Here is a 25779-nt window from a genome sequence, read left to right as displayed (position 1 = left end):
TCAAATGTGAAGATAACTATTATGTGCGACACCTTATGAAACCCTATTGTCCCTTCATTTAGCTAGGTACCTCACTTAACCAGCCATTCCTTTGAAACGGAGAAGACCAAGAAGAGTAAAGAGAAAAGTTAAAGGATGGTTGGATTATTCATATTTTAAAATTTCCCTTATTTTATGAAGTTTTGGCATCTTGAGAACTTTGCTGTCCTGGGAGAAACTATCCCTCTCAAAACTAGTTAATTCCTAGACAAAGTAAATGACTCCCCTGTTACCATGGTTTTTGTATGCAAGCCAATTAAGCCACAGCCCATATCTCCTGCCACTCCTTTATGTATGTCTCACAACCAAGCCAATATTTCCTCTGCCACTCACATTACATCTAATATTTGTTCACAGATTTTAAATCCCAAGAGATAACAATTGTTCCACTTACTTATGACATTAACTGGGGGGAAATGGAGTGATTCTGCCAAAAAGAAATTTAATTATGGCCTTGAACAGCAACAAATAACAATTTTTTAAAAATCAGGTACTCATTTGCTTTCCTTGCCACACTTTTTTAAATTAATGGTTCCCATCAATTTGCACTAAAATTGAGTACATTTACTGACAGGATTTGTTCCCAGATTTGTACTTATTTATCGACCCAGCAATGTCACAAAAAATGTGAATCATTCAGTGCACTCATATGCACTGAAACATCTGGGAAGCCTAAAAGTTGGGTGCAGTTGGGAACACTCTGTTGTATACTTGCCATGCACAGATGGGTCTAAGGATTTGTCAATGGAAAGAGCACCTAACTCCATAGTGAATTGATGCCTCATTATGTTAAATGCAGAGGGAAAAAAAACTAGGATTTTGCATGTAATGCCATTTTTTAAACCAAAATTCCTATGTAGTAGATTATGGTTATACGTGACTTGTAACAGAACAAGATAATCTAAAGAATCTAACAAGCTTTATACCAATAATTTTTATGCAAGTTTCTGAAGTTCTAAATTTTCAAAGTATTTTGGGGTCCTTTACTTCATATTTATCTTGATCCTTACTGGAAACTCATGGGTAAGAGATGTGCAGAAAGCAGCCTAGAGAAAAAATTACCTATGCAAGGTCATGTAGATGTTTTAAGGCACAAAACTGAAATGAGGACATAATCTTTACTGTGCCACTCTAGTCACTGCTTACTGCATCAATTCTTCCAAGAAATTCCATGTGCTAGGTATCTTTTAGGTCCTTTGAATAAAGTATAATGAAGTCTAATCTTTGTCTTTAAGAATATACTCATACATTACTGGTGAGGTAACAAATTAGTGCAACCACTCTGCAAAGCAGTGTGGAGATTCCTTAGAAAACTTAGAATGGAACTACCATTTGACCCAACTATCCCACTCCTTGGCCTATACCCAAAGGACTTCAAATCAACATATTACAGTGATGCAGCCACATCAGTGTTCATAGCTGCTCAATTCACAATAGCTAGATTGTAGAACCAACGTAGATGCCCTTCAACAGGTGGATAGATAAAGAAACTGTGGTATATATACACAATGGAATATTACTGAGCCATAAAGTAGAATAAAATTTATGGCATTTGCAGGTAAATGGATGCTGTTGGAGATTAGCATGTTATGTGAGATAAGCCAATCCCAAAAAATCAAAAGCCAAATGATCTTCTCTGATAAGCAAATGATGATACATAACAGAGGGTAGGAGGGAGCAAGAAATGGAGGAAGGATGGATTGTATAGAGAAAAATAGGGGTGAGAAGGGGTGGGGGGAAGGAAAAATAACAGAATAAGACAAAACATCATTATGCTATGTACATGTATGATTACACAAATGGTGTGATTCTACTTTGTGTACAACCAGAGAAACAACAGTTGTACCCCATTTTTGTACAATTAATCAAAATAAATAAATTAAAAATAATAATATTATGGTGTTTTATAAAAGTTTGGTCAGAAAAGAGGACAATTCTGAAATAATCTAATAAGGCAGTTTTCAGGACTAATTTTACTTTCTGAAGTGAAACAGAAAATATGGAGTTTAACTCAGGTTTTCTACTTCTTTCTCTATTGTTCTATTACATTCATGCTTTTCATACACTGTACCAAGCATATGCAAAACAACAGTCTTAGTTTGTGAGGACTGACTCACAACATAGAGGAAATCATCTTCAGTTGCCTTACATACGGGAAATCTATTACAAGGATACAGAAGTAGTCACAGGATGCCAAAGTAGAAAGACAGCAGCAGGTCCCAACAGAGCCAGGAATGGACCCCAGAAAGTTGTCAGGAACCAGGGAAGAGCCTCTCCAGATCACTATGTCTCTCATTTCAACAGGCCACTCAACATTGACCACATTTTTCCTCTGCATTTGATCTATTTTCCTGTGTGAAAAAAAATATATACTGGACAACTAAGACATTTTATTTAGGATATTACAATAGGGAGAAAACTCAATAATGAGGAATATCTCTAAAGACAGGGGAAAACCTTGGGATTTTATAAAACCAGGAGTCCATGGAGAAGATTGTAGGTGGTTCTTATCACTGAATATACAAGGCTCATAGGTGGGTTCTCTGTGGCTAGCTGTTTTCCCCAGAATAGAAGGATCATGAAGGATTATGAAAGTGTATGAGATTTTGCCACTGCTTTCTGGGACTTCTCTTTACTGAGAAGTTCACCCTACTGGGTCACCAGCACACATGATACAAAAATGGATATTCTGGCAGTGTTCACCCAAACGTCCATCTCCAAAAACAACCAGAACCCAACTCCTGGTTACATTTCTCAAGATGGGAAGGATTAGAAAAGATCTTAGGGTCAGATGCTTATTCTAGCACAATTATCCAGAAAAGGCTGGGATTAGCCAATTATGTCACAAGGGATCCATTGCTTCAGTTTGGTCAGTGGGTAGGGGGAAGAATGACATTCTCTGAGAAAAAAATAAGTAGAGAAAATGCAACCATAAAAGTTAGTTACTTAGATGATAAACATGGTGCAACTTTTGAAATGCAAAAAATTAATAGACAGTTAAGGGGAAATGTTTATTTTCATATTTAAAATAGACTGATGTTGATCAAGATGGTAGATTCTGCAAACAAGCTAACTTCTTGTATATTGAAAATCTCCAGAAATGATCCTTAAAAAATAGAAAAAAAAAGAAAGAAGAAATATAAGAATTTCAACTATAATTAGAAATCAAGAAAGTGTGTCAGTGACAATTTTGAGGACTTCCTGGAAAAAAAGCAGATAGCTTTGGATCAAGTTGTTAAAAATAAGGTTAGTCAATATTTAGAAAGTGCTATTGAATGTAAGGATGACTAGACATTAAGCAGGCTGTTGATACATCGTGTCATTAGAGAAAATCATAAAGAAAAACAGGAACTAAAAGATATTTCTTAAAATTATTTAATTCCCATTCTCTATGAAAATTCATAACAAGCTAAGAATAGGAGGAATTGGTCCAAATTTGTTTGAAAATATATTCCAGAAACCTACAGTAAGCAGCATTCTTAAATGCTGAGAAAATTCCCAATGTAGCAGGATAGCAGATTATCTCATGTTTTTTTCATTTCTCTAAAACTCCTTTGACTTCTCTTTAAGCCCCCAACTACTAAGTAATGGGAACAGAGGTATTTAATTCAGCCCAATTTAATTTAAAATATGACTCAGTAATTTATACAGTTTCATTACAGAAAACTCATTACTTATTCTATGGGAGGCTTGCTCAGTCTTTCTGTTCTTTTGCCTTTTCCCAGCTCTTCAGATGGCATATGAAGAATGGGAAGGATCTTAACAACTGTGTGGACACTAGACAGGAGGGCACCTTCTGACTTCAAACAAGCCCCTGGTTGTGCAGTGATTGCTGCCTGAGGTATGTGCATTCTGCTGGTATCTGCATTTTAACCTTGTGTCCTTCAGCTCTGTGAGGGCTAGTGACATTGACATGCTCAGTCAGTTCTCTTTCAGCTCTCTTTGAGCCCATGTCCTGTGTGCCTTTGGTCCCTGAATAAGGTATCCTATCCTTCAGCACCTTACCCCACCACAACAGGCCAGATGGAAAACCTTACCCTGGCTACATAACTCAACTGGAACTTAAATAACCCTGAAGAATTCCTTGATAAGTCTCGCGTGGACATGATGCTGCTCTCAACTCCTATGCCCTTTGTTGGTACAAACCTTACCTGCGAGCAGTAGACAGAAACATTCAAAGAGTGTTTGTTCTGTACGGAACAATAACAAATGTGCCACATCATTTCCCTGCCACTCTAACATTTGATATGGCTCTGTTGGAGTAGAGGATCTGAACTTGACACGGTTCTCTTGGAATAGAGGACTCAACACTTGACATGGTTTTGTTGATCGTCCTCCCTCTTGGGGGCCAAAGGCATGGCATGTCTCCATGTGTAGTTGCTTTTTAACATTAATAATCAATGTCTCATCTAGGAACTTATGGAAAAAACATTGGGAAGGTTTACTGTATTGGGACAAAAAACAGTGCACAATGAAAATTAGCAGCAATAGATAAAATATATGAAAATAAATAATTGTAGCTGTGCTCAAGTTAAAAGAACCTGTGATTGCTTTAGTATAATAATAGATGGATAAAGAGGCATTCCTCTGAGCTTGGATGTGGTTAGCCTTGTTGCTTTCTTAGTTTCAATAGTTGATTCTAGAGATACTTTACATAATAAAGACATTCAGGTTAGTCATAAATATAATTTGTGCTCTTCCTATGTTTAGTCTAATTCTTTGAGAATTAGAATAGATTGTAGTCTGCCATTATATGAAATTAGAATAGAGTAAATATTAACTATAAGTTGATTTCTTTGCCCTTTAATAATAGTAAAACTTTTTTCACTGTTAAACACTGGAGTTCATGGTGGGGTAGTTTCTCAGAAAAATCTAGTGATTGTGTTTGTTCTGAAGGTTGAAGGCTGACAGATCATGATGCCCTCAGTTTAGCAGGGAGACAAGATTGTTTTAATCTAGCTGGAAAATAAGGTTGTTTTTGGTCTAGGCTGTCATACAGAGAGAATGTGTACTTTGAGAAGAAGTACAGATTGTACTTTTGAAGGTTTTTCTTATTCTAAACTAACCATAAAATGATATAATCATTACTAAAGAAAAATACATATAAAAAGGCTAGCAGAAAAAAATAAAGACAGATTCAGCCTCAGAACAGTTGGTATTTCTGTGTGCTGTTTCTCCACCATGCCAACACCTCCCATCCACCTAGGACCCCCAACCCCTGCTAGGGCTGGACCCTGGCACAAATGAAGGAAAGACAAAAGGAAGGAGGGAAAAGAAAGCTAATAAACACACACACACATATATATTGACAAGTCAATTCACAAAAGGAACTTAACTTGGAACACCATGGAATTAGCCCCAACGTCATTAACAAAAAGGAGAAAGAAAAGTAAATTAAAAAGAAATATCGTTATATCCCTTTAAATAACAAAAGATAAAAGCCAGTATCATCCTCATACCTAAACCAGACAGAGACACATCGAGGAAAGAAAGTTGCCGACCAATATCGTTAATGGAACATTTGATGCAAAAATTCTCAACACAAAATCTTAGCAAATCACATACAAAAGTATATTAAAAAGATAGTGCACCACGATCAAGTGGGTTTTATCCCAGGGATGCAAGGTTGGTTCAACATCCAGAAATCAATAAATGTAATTCACCATATCAAACAGACTTAAAGTCAAGAATCACATGATTCTTTTGATAGATGCAGAAAAAGCATTTGATAAACACAGCACCCCTTCATGCTCAAAACCCTAGAAAAAATAGGCATAGTAGGAACATTTCTTAACATTTTAAAGGTTATCTATGCTAAGCCCATGACCAATATTATTCTAAATGATGAAAAACTGAAAGCATTTGCCCTAAATCTGGAACAAGGCAGGATGCCCTCTTTCACCACCTCTATTCAACATCATCCTTGAAACTCTAGCCAACGCAATTAGACAGACCACAGAAACTAAAGAGATATGAATAAGAAAAGAAGAACTCAAACTATCCCTATTTCCTGATGACATGATTATATATTTAGAGGAACTGGGAAATTCCACCAGAAAACTTTTAGAACTCATAAGTGAATTCAGTAAAGTAGCAGGATATAAGATCAATGCTCATAAATCTAATGCATTTTTATACATGTGATAAATCCTCAGAAAAAGAAGTTAGGAAATCTACCCATTCACAGTAGCCTTAAAAAAATAAAATACTTGGGAATCAATGTAACAAAAGAAGTGAAAGACCTCTACAATGAGAACTACAGAACACTAAAGAAAGAAATTAAAGAAAACCTTAGAAGATGGAAAGATCTCCCATGTTCTTGGGTAGGCACAATTAATATTGTCAAAATGACCATAATACCAAAAGTGCTATACAGATTCAATGCAATTCCAATTAAAATCCCAATGACGTACCTTACAGAAATAGAGCAAGCAGTCATGAAATTCATCTGGAAGAATAAGAAACCCAGAATAGCTAAAGCAATCCTTAGCAGGAAGAGTGAAGCAGGGGGTATCGCAATACCAGATCTTCAACTATATTACAAAGCAATAGTAACAAAAACGGCATGGTATTGGCACCAAATTAGACAGGTAGATCAATGGTACAGAATAGAGGACATGGACACAAATCCAAATAAATAGTTTTCTCATACTAGATAAAGGTGCCAAAAATATGCAATGGAGAAAAGATAGCCTCTTCAACAAATGGTGCTGGGAAAACTGGAAAACCATATGCAACAGGATGAAACTAAACCCCTATCTCTCACCCTGCACAAAACTCAACTCATGATGGATCAAGGACCTTGAAATCGGACCAGAGACCCTGCATCTTACAGAAGAAAAAGTAGGTCCAAATCTTCACCTTGTTGGCTTAGGATCAGACTTCCTTAACAGGACTCCCATAGCACAAGAAATAAAAGCAAGAATCAATAACTGGGATAGATTCAAACTAAAAAGCTTTCTCTCAGCAAAGGAAACTATCAGCAATGTGAAAAGAGAACCTACAGAGTGGGAGAATATCTTTGCCACTCATACTTCAGATAGAGCACTAATTTCCAGAATATATAAAGAACTCAAAAAACTCTACACAAAGAATACAAATAACCCAATCAACAAATGGGCTAAGGATATGAACAGACAACTTCACAGAAGAAGATCTACAAGCAGTCAACAAACATATGAAAAAATGTTCACCTCTTTTGTGAGATTCATATCTTTTCTGTATATTCAACCGACCTGATTTTTTGTTATAAAATTACTGTGAACTCAAACAGGGGATATAATACATAGCTCAGCCAAAATTGATAGCTATTAACACAACTAAATATTTTTACTGCTGTTAATTCCATTTTGTATTTTCCTTGTAAATTCTGTAACTGTTGGCTGATTAATGTTTTACAGAGGTGCTGCTTCAAGAACAACCTAAATTAATTTTAGATAATAAACCATCACCTATAGGACAGAATAATGTAGACCCCAGTTTAATAAAAGTTGGTAAATAACTATAAAGTCATAGACATTAAAGTTAAAACCCAGTACTCTTACTGTATGACTGGTGAAACTGACCTTGCTGGATGTTTAAGATCAAAACTTAAAGATTGAGATTAAAATAAAGGGGTCAAGAGAATCGATATTTGCTCTTGCCCTCAGAGTCAGCCTAAACCCAGAGAATAAGAGAACTTCTCTAAGGAGCTTTGCAACTCTGGGTCACACAACCTTCCAATCAGGGAGACTGATGAGACCATTAGAGGATGAGAAGCCAATAGGTGCACCTGCTGCAGAGGAGGGTTCTTGGGAAAGGGAGACATCCCTAATGCTTCCAAAGGAAGCCACCCCATCAAGGAGACCCTACCAGGTGAATGGCACTAAAGGAGCTAAGAAGCTGCTCTCAAGTTCCCCAAGAGTGACCCCTGTGGGAACTCAGCTGACTCTTAACAGCAGATAGGAACAAGGTCAACTTGACAAGCTTGGTCTTAAACACCTAGAAAAACAGTTAAAACCAAAACAAAGTCATTCCCAGATATTTTAAAAACTAAATGTACACTTGTGTTAACCCCCCCCAAGATAAGTAAAACTAAAGGTGACAAAAATATTCTTAGACAAAAATGCCTGATAATTATCAAAAGAAACTGTTAGAGTTATAAATTTTTAAATCAGTTTTAAGGCCTACAGATCATCCTACCTCAGATACAAGTAGACTTAATCAATGTTTGCTAGTATGATTCTCTAGCCCTAAGTAACAAAATAAGGGATCTCTACTAAACAAAGAGATCATGCCAATAAAAAGATATTTTACAAAATCTGCTGACAGTAAGTAACCTTACTAAAATGTTTTGTGTTACATTCCTGATAACTCTGAAGGTGTTAAGATTTATAATTAAGGCCTTATCCCCCCAGCCTCATTAGTCTTTGTTATGCCTTTTTATGTGAACAATGTCTCAGCTCTTCCACCTCCTGGTAAGAGATTATTAATTTCTATCAGCTTCATGATATTCATTGACATGTTCCAGATGCTATTTATTTTGTACACAAGGTTTTCTGTTTCTTTCATAAAACAAGACTTTTACCCCTAGAAACATCCAATTCCTAAAAAGGAACTTTTACTGCTTGCCCCACCCCACATTGCCCCCTCTCAGCTCAAAACAGCAAGAGTGGTCATCACCCTTTTTCCTTACATCAATAAAAAGTCCCTAAAAATAGAGGGGTAATAATAAAATTTTTAAAATCAATATAGATAGGTAAATTGGGTTTAAATCACAAAATAAGGGCAGTTTGGGTCCAGAAAGTTGGAGCAAATGACCTCTGAAAGAGCTTCAGTAATAGGGATTCCAAGAATTGGTGCTTAATGCATGGTCACTGTGGACATAACTGAAAAAGGCAAGTTCAGTAGGCAGCTATCTCTTGCCTTCTATACACCATGCTGAAAAGTACTAGGTCTCTTAACATCCTGGAATAGGTGCTATCTTTGATCAATTAGCTATTACTTCCTTATGTGATTTGAGACACAATAGAAACTTTATAACCATCACATCCCATTTGGATTGAAACTCTTTGATTGGTAAGTGGAATGGAAGAATAGAACTGAGACAGATGTCTCCCCCATTTGTTTTATCTGTTCTCCAATTGCTCCCTTTAACCTCTTATCACTGGGTAAAGAATATTAGTAGCAATGAGAAACATATTGAGTCCCTCATTATCGTTCCAAAGTATGTTGGAAGTATGAGTTTGATTTGGCCATCACCATACTGTGTCTTCTCTGATTGTCCGATCTTCTTTAAACATGTCTGGAATAGTAAGCAGTTTACTTGGTTTCACTCAACCCAAAAGAAAAACACCTATTCCTTGTTCTCAATCTATCCTTGTTTCTTCCACTGAATTTCTTTCTGTTCCATTCATTTTAACATTTTTCTAAAAAGCTCTAGACGTGGATCCTAATAGAGTAGCCACTAGTCAAAATTATGTAAATTTATTACATGAATATAATTAAAAATTTAATTTTCAGACATGCTAGCCACATTTCAAGTGCTCAATATGCCTTAAATGACCATGTCTATTAGTGGTTTTTGTAGAGGCAGTGTAGCTACAGAACAGTTCCATTATCTAAGTTCTATGGAACACATTGCTCTGTGGTAAAAGTTCAGTTATTGGTGACATTATTATTCTATCTTCTCATATTTTAGTTTTCAAATTATCTCAAATAAATTTTTAAACTATATTTAGAAATTTTTATGTTGGGGTAACTGGGACCTCATATTTATTTACCTTTCATTCTTAACTAAAATACTGGAAAAATAATATGAAATATTTGGGGGTTTTTCAGGCATTGGAAAACAGATAACACCAAACTTAACCTCTGAAAGAAGTTAAACAAAGGTAAGTTATACAATTGACTCAACCTATGTTTAGTGACAATTTCTAGATTTCAGGGAAGAGACACGAAATCAGCCTGGAGGTCTCATGAGTCTCTATAGAAGAGAAGGCACAGACTGTCCATGACTGAAATTAGTTTGACAGGATTCTTCAAGTTGCAATGGTATGAAAGCAATACACATTCAATAGAAGCCATACTTTGAGTTTTGAATTGTGGTCTTTTCCTAGCCTACCAATATATAATACAATACTCTCTTGAGATGCTAGGAAGTGGCACCAAGTCCCAGCTCACAGTCAATCACATGATCACAAGGGAAAGCAACTGGTACTCTACCATGCACAGTGTGGCTAAGCTATGTCATCCTGCAGGTTAGATGTATTTACCAGGACCTAACCTATCATGACTCAAGAAGCATGTGTGTAGTAGAGTGCCAAAAGAAGTGGATGCCTAATGAGATATAACTCCAGACACCTACACAGAGGGATCCATTTCAGTCTTTGACTGATTCCTGATTTACACATGCATGTCAGGAAACTACTAAGGACTGGAGAAAGAACCAATAGAAAAAACACATTTAAAAAATTCTCACAAAGAATTGTAGTTTTGTTTCCACTAGCTGGAGTGAAAAAACCATATAATACACATTAGGTAGAATTATCCTGTATTCTGGATAGGAAGAATTAATATTATCAAAATGGCCATACCTCCAAAGGCACTATACAGATTTAATACAATTCCAATTCAAATCCCAATGACATTCCTCAGAGAAATACAGAAAGCAATCATGAAATTCATCTGGAAGAACAAAAGGCCCAGGAAAGCCAAAGCAATTCTGGGCAGGAAGAGTGATGCAGGAGGTATCACAATACCAGACCTTAAACTCTACTATAGAACAATAGTAACAAAAACAGCCTGGTATTGGCACCAAAATAGACATGTAGACCAATGGCACAGAATAGAAGACACAGAGACAAACCCACATAAATACGGTTATCCCATACTAGACAAAGGTGCCAAAAACATGCAATGGAGAAAAGATAGCCTCTTCAACAAATGATGCTGGGAAAACTGGAAATCCATAAGGAGCAAAATGAAATTAAACCCCTATCTCTCACCCTGCATAAAACTCAACTCAAAATGGACCAAGGACCTAGGAATTAGACCAGAGACCCTGCACCAAATAGAAGAAGTAGGCCCAAACCTTCATCATGCTGATTTAGGACCAGACTTCCTTAAGAAGACCCCCAGAGTATAAGAAATAAAAGCAAGAATCAATAAATGAGATGGATTAAATTAAAAAGCTTTTTCTCAGCAAAGGAAATAATGAATAATGTGAAAAGGGAGCCTACAGAGTAGGAGAAAATCTTTTCCACACACACTTCAGACAGAGCACTAATCTCCAGAATATAAAAGAACTCATAAAACTTTATACCAATAAAACAACCCAATCAATAAATGGGCTAAGGAACTCAGCAGACACTTCAAAGCAGAAGATACACAATCAATCAACAAATATGTGAAAATGTGCTCATCATCTCTAGTAATTAGAGAAATGCCATTCTATAGAATGGCTATTATCAAGAACACAAGCAAAAATAACTGTTGGCGTGGATGTGGGGAAAAGGCACACTTATACATTGCTGGTGGAGTTGCAAATTGGTGCAGTCACTCTGGAAAGCAGTATGGAGATTCCTCAGAAAACTTGGAATGGACTCACCATTTGACCCAGCTATCCCACTCCTCAGTTTATACCCAAAGGACTTAAAATCAGCATACTATAGTAGAGCAGCCACAGCAATGTTTACAGCTGCTCAATTTACAATAGCTAGATTGTGGAACCAACCTAAATGCCCTTCAATTGATGAATGGATAAAGAAACTGTGGTATATATACACAATGAACTATTACTCAGCCATAAAGAAGAATAAAATTATGGCATTTGCAGGCAAATGGATGGAGTTTGAGAATATCATGCTAACAGAAAAAAACCAAGCCCCAAAAATCAAAGGCTGAATGTTTTCTCTAATAAGTGGATGATGATCCATAACGGGGGGCAGGGGGAGGAGTCAAGAGAAGAATGGAGGAACTTTGAAGATTGTGTACAGAGAAATGAGGAGTGGGGTGGAGTGGGGGAAGGAAAGATAGTGGACTGAGACAGACATTATTACCCTATGTACATGTATGATTACACAAATGGTGTGAATCTATATTGTGTACAATCATAGAAATGAAAAGTTGGACCCAATTTGTGTACAATGAATCAAAATGTAGTCTGTAAAAATAAATTTTTTAAAAAAAAATTCAGCACACATCCATAATAGTAACTCCCAATAAACTGGGAATGAAAGGGAAACTCGTCAACCTTCCCAAGGACAAGTATGGCAAATCATATGGTATCAAAATTCATGGTAAAAGACAAGGATTTCTCTTCAGATTGAGAATGAGGCAAGGATACCCTTCAGAATCACTTCCATGCAAAATCACCCTGGAGATCTTAAGACTGTAAAGGAAGAAAGAAATAAAAAGCAAAGATTAGAAGGGAAGAAATAAAACATTTCTTGCCAAAGTCACAACTGAGTACTTAGAATTCTAATTGATCTATAAAAACAAGTAGAAATGATAAGTGAATTTAGTAACTCTGCAGGATACAAGATCAATATGCAAAATGTATTATACACCCCATTCAGTGGATAAGTCTATTGATCACTTATTTTGATGCTGAAGCAATGTCAAATTGCTATAACAGTTCTTAATTAACACTTGATTTTAATTTTTGAACTTACCTCATTATGAACTGGTAACAAGAAGTTCATAGATTGGCATCAGCATATAGACTACTATCCTTATTAATGAAAGGAATCTTGCATGCATTCAGTACTTTAGAGGCTAGGCTAAATACAGGGTCCTCCAAAATAAGCAAGGTTCAGTTTCTATGACAGGACCACTGGTATAATATGTGAAAGAAGACAAGTGTGCACAGACTGAATATTTTCAGAAATATGTTTACATCCTTACATGATGCAAAATTATCAAAGAAATGAGGAATGGAAATGTATGAATCATATTCATCAGGAAAATCATAATGGTCAAAGATAATTCACCATAAAGTAGCAACATAGTGATCCAAACACCCACATTAACAATGACATTAATGGTGTTAGGAATTCCATATTTTTTTAGGAAATGAATTTCTATAAAACCTCGGATTTAGGGAGTAAAGAACTGACTATAAGTCTCCCCTTCCAACATCCTCCCAGTATTCCAAACTCACTCACTAATTTTGATTCCCATTATCATATCTATTAATAGGTATATTTATGGTACATTCAGACACTCTGTCTGACCTCATGCTTTCAATGTATATTTAACACAATATGTTTTATTTATTAATTTTTGGGACAGGGGTCTCTCTATGGTGCCCAAGCTGATCTCAAACTCTTGGGCTCAAGTACTTTTGCCTCAGTAGCTGGGACTACAACAAGAATGTGCCACCATAATCGCACATTTGAGGAGCACCGTTATCATGAGAGATAGAGCCAGGTGCAGTGGTGCATACCTGTAATCCCAGCAACTCAGGATGCTGAAGTAGGAAGATTACAAGTTCAAGGTCAGCCTCAGCAACTTAGCCAGACCTTGTCTCAAGATAAAATACAAAAGGACTGGAGATGTAACTCAGGGGTAAAGCACTACTGCAATACATTCTCAGTAGCAACAAACAAAAACAGACAAAGGTTGTTCAGAGACAGCACAGGCCACATGGAGGGTAGAATAAATTTGATGGTATATATGATATTTAGGGATAAAAGAAGAAATTCACATTACTGGGACAAACAAAGGGTACCATTTGGGGAAAGTTCTTTCAAAACTGACCTATACTTGGATTAAAGTATGAGAAAAACCTGCCATCGTAGAAACAATGGGTTTGATGTACTGAGTCAAGAAGAAGCTTCTCCAGTTGGGACTTCTGGAAATGGAAAATCTAGAGACACTTTTGGGTGCAAGTCCCCACACAGTGATAGCCTGGTAAAACATCCATAGGAAGCTGCATATGACCACACAGTCTGGTCTCAAGTATGCCACCCTGTGGTCATTTCCATAACTACCAGGCAAGTCAAACTGGTTTTGAGTTTAGGAAGCATATTCACTGTCTATATTCAGTGCTAGGTAGAGTTGTCAAAAATACATGCTAACTATACTCATAGACAGGAATGCCTAAAATTCTATAGGCAAATACAAATCATAATAATAGTAATAATAATAATAATCAAATGGGTCATCCTTATTTCCTAGTATCTATCTATACGTAAACTACCCCAAAACAGCTTTTCAAGAATATAAGTGCATATGATTATAAACAACTTAAAGGAAGAAATGTACATGGATTGGTCATAGTTATCTTCTTAGTAGCTCTAACCCTAAGCCCTTCTGAAATTATCAATCAAGACAATGGACTCCTAGATTTGCTCTAAGAGAAACTCGAGCCAAAGCTCCTCCTAGCCAGTTAGGTTCTGTAAGTGCCGAGGTCTCTTCTTCCTCTAGGAATTGTATCCCTGCTTCTTTCTCCATTTACTTCAACACAGGCCTCTATCTCTGCTAGGCTGAATACTACCAAATGATCAAGGTTTAGTTCAAGCATCATTTACTTCAAGAAGTGTTCCTATAGTAGTTTTTTGCATTTTCTTTAGGATAAAAACCCAGACTTCATAATATGACATGTAGGCCCCTTATGGTTGGGCTTTCCCATCCAATTCAATCCCTCCTCATTACTTTCCTCTACTCCTCACACTCTATATTCTAGCCCTAATGTAACACACTTTTATTAGACCTTTGGACCTTTGCACACATTGCTTCTCCTCTCCTTAATTCCTTTTATCTGCCAAACACATCTTCCACCACTGGAACCTGGACTAGCTTTGAATGTCCAGCCTACATACTACTATTGCTTGCCATTGTGGGGGACTCTTTAGTCTAAGTACTATTTATTGATCATTTACTATATTCCAGGCACTACAATTGGTACTGTGTTTATATTTAATCACTACAACTTCTGTGTGGCATATGATCTTAGGCTTATTTTCCAAAAGAGAAAATCAAAGCTTAGATTTATTAACTTGCTTAGCCACATACATAAGTACATTGAATAGCTAAGATCTGAACATAGAGTGACTTTACTCCAAAGCCCATCCCTAATATTTCAATTAGCACAGTGCACTGTGTCACAAACAAGTGCATGACAATAAATCCATTAGGGAAGGAACCAGTTTCCAGATTCTTAGCATTTTATCCCTATCAAACACTCTAGTGCCTAGTTTATAGGAGGTATTCAATAAATGTTTGTTGAATAGTGAATGGTGTATTTATTTGATGTGTTCTCCATTATTTGTGTGTTCCTCAAAGATAAGGACATTAATCTAGCCATCTCTGCATCCTAAGATACTGGTCCAGTGTTTGCTGAGTGAATAAATGAATGAATGAATCACATTTTCACTCTCTTCCATCTTTCTGCCTCTTTCTCCATCTCTCCTCCTCCCCCCAACACACACACACAAAATAATATGCACACACTAGTTTTGTATTGCTCATGTAGAGCCTTAGAATTATACTGATCTGTTGATCTGTTGATCTGGGATATGTGTTACTAATCCAAGGAGACCTCAGACCTTTAAAAATCAAGAGTTGTATCTTTTGGTTTGGGGATCTGTGTGCATTGGTCCACACAAGACTTGGACACATTTTGGATGCTTAAAAATGCTTGTAAATGATTTTGTTGCTCCTCTTGCTTCCTAAAGATGAAAACAGACAGATATTTTAAGTGGATAGTACAAAAAGTTTAGGTATCATTTGCTTGAGGAACTCGGGACTGTCCCTTCAAGTGAAATACGCGTTTCTGTGGAGATCTGAAAGCCATGCCACACAGACTGACCTAAATGACAGAATGGCACTGAGATAAATCCTGCCAGGTGTAAGCTCTGTGCTTTCCTATACTCCAGCAAAAGCCATACCTGCCTCTCAAAGCTGATGGGAACCAGGGTATGGGTGAGAGAGAAGCATTAACATTTTACATCTGGAAATTAGAGGTCTGGGCATCCCTAGGGAAAAATCAATGTGGCCTTTTAGAGCCTGCAAGAATTGCTGCCAAATGTCTTTCCCCTTGAAACAAAAACTGTGTTCAAGTCTAGATAATTACCACTGAGCTATATAAAGCCTAGAAATCCTTTTCAGCCAAGGAGCCCCACAGAGAATTGAAATTTACATTTATAATCATTTACCTTCAAAAATGTTAGTTTTCAGAACCAAGCTTCCCACACATAACCTTGGGGTTATATCTGATGTAGACCTGAGGCTGGACATACATTATCACCTAAGAGAGAGGCAGCTTTTTTTCTTCTTCCTTAATTTAATAGATGGTTTTGGGAAGGGGAAATAATGAAAGAACAGAGCATTTGAAATATCAGAAGCAAGACTGTGTTTGTACTACCATTGTAGCCTGTCTTTCTGGAACTTTGTAATCCTAGAAACAAGCAGACTATTTTTTATTTCATCTCCAGAGGACTCTTGTAGACTCAAGAAAGACACAGTTCTCAAATCCATCTGATCTTATTCACCTATCTGAGCAGAATCCAAACACACAGAAGCCCCAATATTTGGCCATTGAACAGAAAAATAACCAAGTGAGACATGCTCCAAATGCACATGAGTACAGATTGAGTCACCTACTTTTTCTTCTGATAAAGACAATCTTACATTGTTACTTCAGTCACATTCATCGATATTGTTCATATGTGATTGACTTAGAATAAGTCCATTTTTTTTTTTTGCTTTTAGGTCTCATTGCATTATGATTTAGAATAATTAAAAAACTGTTAATACCTTAAACTTCTATTCAATAAATATTTGTTAAATGAATAGTGAATGGGGTATTTGTTCAATGTGTTCTCCATTATCTCCCTAGGAAAATTAATGTCAGTTACACTTGATTTCTCCATCTTTACCCAATCAAGGTACCAACATAACAAGAAGATAACAGCAGAGATATCTGACTGTAGTATGTATTTAGAGAGGTAGATGTTGCTACTTAAGGTAAAGGCAGGGCCCAGGGAATCTTCAGCTCTCAGCAACATCTTTCTTTTGGGATTTGCTGACAATGGAAGGAAATTTCAATTGCCCCTTCCTTCTTCCTTCAATGTGACAAGGGTAATATATTACTGCCAAACCTTGTGGGAATGTTAAGAAACATCATTCCAGCTGCTAGTCAATGAGAAAAGCCAGGAGTCTTGTCAAGTCCTTTTGCTACTTCACAGCATAGAACTGTCACTTCATTAATTAGATGAGTGTGTTGCCACGCAACTGCAGTATGCTTACTCTTCATCACTGATCTTTGTCAATTTGGGTAATAAAACAGGAATTTAATAATCCCCTCACACATTAGTAACTGTTTTATGATGGAATTTCAGTTTCCTGGTGTCACTTGATTAATCAGTCTGGGGAGGTCTTAAATAGATATATTAGGAGTTTAATTGAAAGGCAGGCTGCAAAGAAACCAAGTGGAAGAAAGACAGTTCAGAAAAAAGTTCAAGTGACTATGTGATGAAATTAATTATTCTAGGTCATCAGATTACTATTGAGTCCTAAAAGTAGAGGAATAGCTGACTGAACAGAACTCTTGAGTTCTGTCTACACAATTCCACAGGTGTGCTTTGCCTTTTGTCTACTACTCCAATGTCACCTCCCACCCACCACAACCTTCTCCTCCCATCTTTGGCAGTGATCCCAGAGGTTCAGAGAACACCTTTGGAACCCTGTATGCCACCAGCTGGTAACCATTTTTGTGTCTATTTATAGCACAGATTAACATTTTTCATCTAAGAAGAGATTTGGAAATAAGCAAATGCCTCTCCTGTGAAGTGCACTATCAGGTATTAAGAAAGTATACATTAGAAACCTGTAAGTATAAATAGAACAGGAAAAAACTGGCATCTTCTCTGTGCCCATGTAGCAGATATAGAGCAGTGTGATGAAACAGGAAGTGCCACAGTCCAGAGCCAAGAGAAATGAGCTCAGGTTCTAGCTGTGCCACTAGTCACAACAAATATCTTTTGAATTTATTCATCTACTAAGTTATGTCAAACAACTATTTTCATTCTGCTCTGCTTTAATTTTCTCATTGGCAAGGTCTCTAATGCCTTTTTCACCTCAAACACACCTTGACCCTCTATGCTATGCCCTGTACCTCTCCCCAATCCCTGCTGGTGTGGCCTTAACAAGTGCTGAGAGAGAAAGATGGCATCGTACATTAACTAAGAAAATATGTGCAATACAGATTTTGCTGACAAAATTAACCATGGAATCCGTGAAGCAATATTATTACATTTCTAATGAATTACATATCTCCATAAGACCAAAACCTTGGGGTAGGGGTGGAGATAGGGGAAGAAGCAGTGTCCAAGAAAGCCACAAACCTCAGTTTGTACAAGATATGTATTTATCCACATATCAGTGCATTTCCTTGTCACTGCTCACTATAGTACTTGTCTTTTCTCTTCATCCTGACACTCTACTCCATGGTTAAATATGGTTATTGGGTATGAATATTTTCTATTTATAAAATGATGACTTTTCAATTTTAACATTATATTTAGTAGTTTTTATTCCCTAAAGAGACAGAGACTATACTTTGCCAATTATATGTGTTACAAATATACTGTTTCTGATTTATAACTTGTATTTGTATTTTTTCCCATTTTCTTTAAGCTGTCTTTTGATCATCCAGGGTTTTCATATTAATACAGACAAATTTATATATCTTTTCCTTTATGGTTATTACTTTTGAAATCTTGCTTAAGAATAAGTTTCCTATCCCTATTTTATTTCTATTAGCAACCAAACTTTTAAAATTTTGCTTTTGATATTTGAATACTCAGTGCATCAAAAGTTGTTTGTTTTGCATAATATTAGATAGATATCCAATTCCCTACTCAGTGAAATAAGATAAGAAGTTAAGGTTTAAGGCTTGGAATGGAAGAAATAAAACCATCATTATTTGCAGATGATAGATTGTTCACACAGAGAGCCCTAAAGAATGAACAGAGAACTATTATAGAAATACATAAATTATAGTTTTAAATAATAGAATCAAAACATTTTATATGGACGATATGTAAAAAGTTATTGTATATCTATACATCAGTAATAAATAATAAGAAAAAGTAAATATTTAAACAAAGATGAGTTACATAACAAAAAAAAGTATAAAATATTGAGGAATAAACCTAACCAAAGATGTGTAAGTCCTGAAAGCAAAAAGTTATAAAATTTCACCAAGATACATTCAAAAGGACCTAAATAATTGGAGAGAAGATCATGTTTGTGATAGAAACATACCATGGAGATGTCAAATCACTACAAATTGATTTGAAGACATAATGCAGCTTCAATCAAAGTCCCAAATTATGAGGCAGATTATTTAATTTCTATGGAAGTATAAAAGGTCCACATAACCCAGGACATATTTAAAGACAGCTAATGGAGGAGACATGCCTTGCCATATATCAGGACTTATGATAAAACATAGTAATGTATACTAATATACATTAATTATACATTATAATGTATTATAATACAATGCACAGTATATAATATGTAGAGTACATATAGCATGATATGACATGTATTAATATAATAATGTGTTCACATATTAATGTAAGAATATAAATTGAAAAATGGTACAGAATAGAGAGAGTCTAAGAAGGGCAATGCATACGTGGAATTTTGAAAGATGCCAAAAATGGTAGAGTAGATCAATGTGAAAGAAGGAATTTTTTTTCAATTTTTTCCTAAATTTATTCTGACATTTGAGGTAACTACAAAAAATAATTCCAAATTATGCATTCATAATTTTGCTAACTACTTATCTAAATGAACTCAGTTGGTAGGCTAACCCTGTACGTCAATAATGTAACCAAATAGAGGAGTTGTGTTTTTGAAGAATAGAAATGTTTATTCTCCCCAGCAACAACAAAATTTCAACTGTGGTTCTTCACAAAATACAGAAACTACATAGTCTGCTGCTGTAGAGAAAATATCTACTAACATAGAGATAAACCAATTAATCTATTTCTGACCCTCTATAAATATCGACACCCACACCATGGGGTTGCTGTTTCTGTATTCCTTGCCTTACCCTAAAAGTTTCTCACTCTCAAGCTAGGCCACATTCTTTCTTGAATGTGCCTCTGCTTTTCTCAATAGACCTCTGTTTTTGACTGGCACATATTTAAATTCTTTTCCATTATGTGTGCCAAGAACCCCAGTGGTCCAAGTCGAGTTCCTCCTTCTTTCTGGAAACTCTTTGGATCCTTCCTCAGAGATATCTCTTCTCCAGTGACATCTTGATGGCAACGTTTTTCTGCAAAAATCTTGTAATTGCCCTTCTGGGAATTTAACAGACTGTCTGGGTTCCTTAACCTCTTGTTATACCAGAAAACCATCCAACAGAAAGGTATGGAGAAACCTGAAATACAAAATCTCAGGAAAAGCAATCAAGATGGGCAACATTTCAGGCGGACATTACAGAGTCCCCCTAGGTCTTCAGGCAGTTGTCAACCAATGGCTCTAAGAAACCCTGGTAAGACCTTTCAAAATGTGCTGCTGTGGGCTCCAGCTACAATGAGGCTATCATTCTGAGTGAGGTAGACATCAAGGTCCAATGTGGCAGGGTTCCCATCTAGGAGAAAGCAGCACCTATACCCAGCTGTTCAGAGAGGTTTGAAAACACAGGCTGTCACACCTTTGCACTCCACTTGAGCTCTTGCTGCTCACAGCTACCAGTCCAGTAACCACTAAGCAAGGACACTGAAAATGTACCCTCACAGGCAAGCTTAGGCCATCAAAGAACCAGCAATGTTTTGGACCTGCCTGTGGCTCCCAGCATATTAGCATGCTGCCCAACAGAAAAGCCAGCTTCTCAGTCACCACACCATCCCCCCACCCACCCACCCTCCCCCCTGCTCCAGACAGCGCAGAAAACCTCCTGGGGCAGTTAATACATCCTCCTGGCTCAGGGGAGACAAAGCGAGAAGACAAGCAAAAACAAACGCAGGAATTCTTATAAAAATGGAGCTGACATAACAGTCATAATGTATTCAGGTAAAAATTAACTTAATATCATTTGTATTCAATTGGAATGTATTAAAGTGTTATTATTTATTTATTTATTTTTCCTCATTAAGAACATGGTAGGAGAAGGCTTTATTTTAGGAAGAGCCTGAATGCCATAGGAAGCTTGATTAGGGTCTCTTTAGCAGTCAGGCCCTCTTTTTTTTTCAAAAACTGTCAAGTAAGATTTAAAGATTCAAAACAATTACCTCACCTAAAGCACTCATATATCCTACTTTTGCCTCCCAGGGTTAATAAAGTCATGGTTCATTTGCATAGACCTACATTTATTTCTGTTTCTAAGAAAACTGTCCATCACTGACATATGTGCCTCTCTCTTCACATTCCTTGTGGTCTTCAGTATCTGAGAGCCTACAGACGTTATTCATTTCAACCCATCAGGTTTTCTAGGTAGAAATTTACATGCCTCTGTGGAGGCACTTACTTAACCATCCCTTCACCTATTCCACTAATATTTATTGCGGTGTCACTTCAAAGCTTCCTGGATGGTACTCAGCAAAAACAGGTATCCCAAAGTTTTTCTCTTCTCACCAGCAGTGTCCTGAATTCTTTTGATTCTATGTACTTGTACTCCATTTCCCAACCTATTACAGACCTGAACTCTTATTTAAGTTTTCATTTCCTGTAGACTCAAAACCTCCTCTTGGACATGAGGTTGATATTACTGCTCAAAAACTTAATTTGACTCTGTGTCAACTGAAATTGTAATTTCTCTTTGTTTCCATCCTCCCTTTCACAATAGTTTTTATCCCATTCCCTAGAAGCAGAGCCAAAGTATCCTACCCTAGCAATCATTCAAGTGACTGACTTTTCAGACATACTTGTTTTACCTTCTGATGGAAGGAATATATCACATAACACAAGCCTTTCAAAAGCACACAAACTTTGGAAAATAAAGCATATATATTACATAATTTAGAAAATAATCCCAGGTTAGCATCTGAATTTGTTCCACATATTTGCCTATTTAAAATACTCCATGCTTATTTTAGTCAGCTTTTTTGCCACTGTGACTAAAACACCCAATCAGAACAACTATAGAGAAAGAAAAGTTATTTGGGGGCTCATGGTTTCAGAGGTCTTAGTCCATAGAAGGCCAGTTCCATTCCTCAGGGCTCAAGGTGAAGCAGAAGAACATGGCAGAAGAGTGTGGCAGAGGGAAGCAGCTTACATTGATGATCAGAAAGCAGAGAGAGAGGATGCAAGAGCCTAGTGCGGTGCTGGGAGAGGTGTCGGCAGGAGCAGCGCTGCCGCCGAAGCCAGGGGCTGACCCGTCTGACTTCTCGTTCGTGCCGAGCCCACTCAAACCGCCGCCATGTCCGGGGACAAGATGATTTTTGATCCTACAATGAGTAAGAAGAAAAAGAAGAAGAAGAAGCCCTTTATGTTAGATGAGGAAGGGAATGCCCAGACAGAAGAAACTCAGCCCTCTGAAACAAAAGAAGTGGAACCAGAACCAACTGAGGATAAAGATGTGGAAGCTGATGAAGAAGACAGTAGGAAAAAAGATGCTTCTGATGATCTAGATGACTTGAACTTCTTTAATCAAAAGAAAAAGAAGAAAAAAACAAAAAAGATATTTGATATTGATGAAGCTGAAGAAGGTGTAAAGGATCTTAAGATTGAAAGTGATGTTCAAGAGCCAGCTGAGCCAGAGGATGATCTTGATATTATGCTTGGCAATAAAAAGAAGAAAAAGAAGAATGTCAAGTTCCCAGATGAGGATGAAATACTAGAGAAAGATGAAGCTTTAGAAGATGAAGATAGCAAAAAAGATGATGGAATCTCATTCAGTAACCAGACAGGTCCTGCTTGGGCAGGCTCAGAAAGAGACTACACCTATGAGGAGCTACTGAATCGAGTGTTCAACATCATGAGGGAAAAGAATCCAGATATGGTTGCTGGAGAGAAAAGAAAATTTGTTATGAAACCTCCACAGGTTGTCCGAGTAGGAACCAAGAAAACTTCTTTTGTCAACTTACAGATATCTGTAAACTATTACATCGTCAGCCCAAACATCTCCTTGCATTTTTATTGGCAGAATTGGGTACAAGTGGTTCTATAGATGGTAATAACCAACTTGTAATCAAAGGAAGATTCCAACAGAAACAAATAGAAAATGTCTTGAGAAGATATATCAAGGAATACGTCACTTGCCACACATGCCGATCACCGGACACAATCTTGCAGAAGGACACCCGACTCTATTTCTTACAGTGTGAAACTTGTCATTCTCAATGCTCTGTTGCCAGTATCAAAACCGGCTTCCAGGCTGTCACGGGCAAGCGAGCACAGCTCCGTGCCAAAGCTAACTAATTTGCTAATCACCCTGATTTTGCAAAGTGTGTTGTGGAGATTTGGCTGGACAGGTTTACCATCAGAGTGGATATACCATTGTATTAAAAACAAGATAGAAAAGCTGCCAAGTTCTTTGGTGAGTGGTTGGTTGATCTGAAATCCTTGCAGGATGCCAATGCTCAAGCTGTTGACATACTCATTGCCTACTTTAACAACTGTCAGAAAAACATGATGGGGTAAGGAGGTGCTTTTTTAAAATAGTTCATAGACTTCTGTAAAATGCAAGATAAATTAAAGTTATTATAACAGTGATTCTTTCCAAAAAAAAAAAAAAGCAGAGAGAGAGATTCTACTCCGATTCAAAATATATACCACAAAGCCACACCCACAAATTCCCACCTCCTCCAGTCACACCCTACCAGCCTTCGGTTACCACTCGGTTAATCCCTATCAGGGGATTAATTCACTGATCAGGTTAAGGCTTTCCCATTCCAATGATTTCTTCTCTGAACTTTCGTGCATTGTCTCACATGTGAGCTTTCTGGGGACACCTCACATCCAAATGATAACAATGCTTCAACTACTTGTTTGAATGTTACCTCTTAAGGCAAATCTTCTAATCACCGAGTTAACATTTTGGAAAAGATTACATATTCTACAGAGGAATTATGAGAAGTTATCCTAAAATCAGACAGGGACTTAAACTGGGTTTGTGATTTGTAATCATTTCTATGCTGGAATCCTTCTATTGATCAGTTTGTTTCCTTCATTTGACATTTATGGACACATTGAAGTGAACTGATATTATGTTCCAAAAAACATGTTTCTTCTGTTAAATTAGAAGCTCCTCAAGAACGGCTCTTCTACCCTTAACAATCTTTTCTATATCAGTAAGGGTCCTCGAAGGAAAAAGATGGCATCTTTATATTGGAATAATATAATATAGATATATTTATAACCCCTAAGAGATACTACAGTACACAGAGTGCCTTGCACCATGGGAACATGTAGGTCTGATGCAATCCTGCTGTCAGTTAATAGTCAAGGAGGACCCGGGTGAGTCTCTCTGGAAACTTCCCTGAGATTCCCAATGAAATTGCAGGGCAGAAGGTGCATGCCATCCTTCTCTCTGAGATGATCCTCTCTTCCTTGAGAGTGTCCCCTTTATCCCTTTTTCATCCCCTCTATTAAACTCATTCTGGCTACTCTGAGTGACATATCTGAAAACTTTCTAATGTAATAGCAAGAAATGATAACATAGGACTTTCATAGCTGCCTCAGTTCTGCAGCAGGCCCTTTCTCTACAAAACAGAATGAAAAAGAAGACATGTAGAATATCTCAGGGCCTCAGATTGCTTGCTTAAAGAGGAAGCTAACCAAAATACAGTTGAATTAGAAATAAAAAACAGAATCATATAGAAAATCCCCCAAATACTTGGAAAATAGTCCATCCATCAAAGAAAGATTTAAAATTTAAATCTTTTTAAAATTTAAAAAGATTTTCCCTGAGAGAAAATGAAAACATGACATATGAACATTTGAGGCATGCATATAAAACAGCATTTAGAGGGAAATTTATAGCTTCCCAACTACATCAGAAAAGATGAAGCACCACAACAATTTCTGCTTCCACAGTAAAAAACAAACAAAAAACTTCAAAAAATAGCAAATTCAACCAAGAGTAATTGAGAGAAAGAGAATAAGAAAGGTCTTAACAAAAATGAATGTAAAACAGACAAAAAATAGCAAAGCATAAAACTAATGAAACTAATGAATTATTGAAAAAATCAACAAAAATAACTCTAACCAGAGTTATCAAGAAAAAGAAAAAAGGTAAAAGTTATTTATATCAGGAATGAGAAAGTCAAAAAGTTGACATTACTACAGACTTTCCAAATATTAAAAGTGAATCAAAAATTAAAGACAGGCAGTTAGGTGAATGGGTGAATGGGTTAGATTGAGAAAATGGAAACTGATTTGGGTCTGGGGAGCTGGAGAGATTGGAATGTTAATGTCTCCAGAGGACTTTGATTACCAAGATTACCTACCTATGCTACCTCTCCCAAAAGTTTTTTAATGAAGCAAATCCTGAGCAGTCAAGGGCTACTAATTAATATCCCCTAGACTGCCACTCCTTTCCTGCCCAGAACTCCACCTTGATCCTTCCAGCCCACCAGCTCCTTATCCTCTGGCCACCCCATCAGCATCTCCCAGTCATGTATACTGGATGGGGGAAAAGGAACAAAGAAAGGGAAAAGAGTGCAGACAATTAAAAAAATTTCAATGTATAAAAGGGACAGCATCCTATGGATGCTGACTTTGGGTCCCCTTCTTCCTTCCAGGAAAAGTTTGTTTTATTCTTTGAATAAAACTTCTTGCTTTCTATGCCTGCCTTAG

General features: G+C 36.9%; 1 pseudogene across 1 annotated transcript; it reads left to right on the top strand.

Annotated features, from left to right (window-relative positions):
* Positions 1 to 22288: 22288 nt before the first annotated feature.
* Positions 22289 to 23502, top strand: LOC306661307 (eukaryotic translation initiation factor 2 subunit 2-like; annotated as a pseudogene). Its single transcript has one exon. The product of its transcript is annotated as a eukaryotic translation initiation factor 2 subunit 2-like (transcript).
* Positions 23503 to 25779: the final 2277 nt, after the last annotated feature.

This window comes from Sciurus vulgaris, assembly GCF_902686455.1.
Source record: "Sciurus vulgaris genome assembly, chromosome: 5".
NCBI lineage: Eukaryota > Metazoa > Chordata > Mammalia > Rodentia > Sciuridae > Sciurus > Sciurus vulgaris.
This window is presented reverse-complemented; position numbering and strand designations above follow the sequence as displayed.